We start from the raw sequence: 2,331 nt of genomic DNA on the forward strand, positions 1-2,331 counted from the left end.
GCCGGAGCAGCGAGGCCCCGGCAGCGTCGGTCCAGGGGAAGTCTGGGAAAGGTCCCGCGCGGAGCCGCGGCCAGACACCTGGGGGCGGTGGCGGCGGCTACTCTGGACGGGAGCAGGGCCCTTCCTGTGGAGATCCCACAGCTAGATCATAGAAGTTAAATGTAAAAGTTTTAAAATGCATCCAGGATTTCTGTGCACGTGTAAAGGGAAAAGTCCAGTTTAAAAACGAGTGCGCATAGTTTTGAGCTGAACTTGATCTTTTGCTGTGTACAGAATAAAAACCCGAGACTGTTTTGGCCTTAAAAATGGCAGATGAACCTGACAAAGAAATGTTTGGATTGAATTGGGAAAAATTATGTTATTGTGGTAACTAAATACCTTTGCTTATTGGTACAGCCACCATTTTGGGCTGCAAGCCTTGACAGCCGCCATGTTGGCCGCATGGTTTGCTGCTTCCCTGGGGGCCGCCATCTTGAAACAGCAAAGGCCCCGCCCTCTGATTTAGTCAGGGGTGGAGCTTTAAGGCAAAGTTTTATGGGGTTGCAAGTGTGCTTGTTTTGCGGATTTATTTTTAAGCTAATCTCTTAAATCTAAAAAACCCTGCTTTATGTCAAAGTCTTTAAAAGGGACTGATAGTAGTAATCCAATTTCTAAAGTCAGATAGATATATTGTCAATCTGAGGAATGTTAATTATTTACATATCACCTAAAAATTAAGGCTAAAAGTTCCAACTAACTAAAAAGCATGGCTTTGGTGTGATGGAAGGAAAGAAATGTTAAATGAATGGTAGGCCAGTAAGCTGGAACTGGTCACTGGTGGTGGATTGTGAGAAGCACTGGACATTGCCTAACTTCTCCTTCTTTGGTACCCCTGAAACATCGGAGGGTACTTCTGGCCTTGATTTTCTTAGTTTTTGGTTTTGGATTTGTTTGTTTATTTGTGATGAAAACCGTTTCTATCTAAATGAGACATAGGTCAAGAATCCTGTCCTGGGATGTGGGAAAGGCCCCCACATCTGTTCCTGTCAGTCCCCCATCAGGAGACTTGGGTGATGTTCCTGTTATCAGCTCAAGAGCCCAAGACTGTAAAGATACTTGTTCACTGAAAAGGTGTAAGTGTAAATGTTTATTTGATGTTTGTAAGCATCTCTGTTTGTTTGCTGGGAACTTTGATTTGCTATGTGATATTCTGTGCTGGGTTGGGATTTTGGAATTCTGGGGTAAATTTAAAAGGTATCTGTGGCTTTTCTAGTCTGATTGGGACATTTAAGGATGGGGCTCACAGTTCCTCAAGGCAATGATTTAATGGGCCCTCCCCCCTGCCTGTGCTGAATTAGATAATACAGGCCAGTACTGATTAAGGAAGACAATGGGCCTTGGAATCTGTAAAGATAGGCGGGAATGAAGCTGGTCTAATGTACTGAAAGGGTTTGGTCTAGCAAAGGAGGGGCTGATACCCCTCCTAGTGCACTCCCTTGAAAGAGGCCTGGTTGCTGCTCTGCCACAAAGGGAACTGGTAGAAACAAACCATGGAACCTGGTGAGGGCCATGGAGTGAGACCCTCGCGGGGTCTGAGAGTCACTGGAGCAGCCGGCCACCATGGGGCCCTGGGGAGAACCAGAGCTCCTGGTGTGGCGCCCAGAGGCAGTAGCCTTGGCTCCACCACTGCCTGTGGGCCTGGAGGTGAAGTTGGGGGCCCTGGTGCTCCTGCTGGTGCTCACGCTCATCTGCAGTCTGGTGCCTATCTGTGTGCTACGCCGACCAGGAGCCAGCCCCGAAGCCTCAGCCTTCCGCCAGAAAGTCCTGAGCCTGACGAGGCCCTGGCAGACCTGCACGTGCGACCTGGGTCCATCACACCCACGTCCGGTCAGCGGACCCATCCATGATCCAGAAAGACTTCGTTACCAAATGGAGCATCGATCGAGATCAACGCAACCTGCTACCTGCCTGATGCTGGTAACATTGCTCGCGACTCAGATGATGCCTGCATCTTCATGGACATGGCTCCAAAGAGACAAGGACAATTTATAGGAAGGCCAAGAATAGACTTTAGTAGAATTTGGCTGCCTAAAGCGGCCATGATGCCAATATCATGTTTCATTGTATTGATATGTTATATTGACCTTTAATTCTTTCGCAGGTTTGAATGTATGTTGGCTGTCCTGGGTGACCCCCAAAAAGTAAAGGATGGCTAGCTGCCAAGAGGGCAGGTGCCCACCTGGGCAGGGAACGGTGTCCATCAGGTTTTGGTCACTGTTGAGAGACAGTTGACAGTTGACAGCCTGTGTACTGTTTGCAGGCCTGAGTCACCATGCCCATGTCAGGGGCAGT

Source organism: Myotis lucifugus, unplaced genomic scaffold (assembly GCF_000147115.1).
Source record: "Myotis lucifugus unplaced genomic scaffold, Myoluc2.0 scaffold_55, whole genome shotgun sequence".
NCBI lineage: Eukaryota > Metazoa > Chordata > Mammalia > Chiroptera > Vespertilionidae > Myotis > Myotis lucifugus.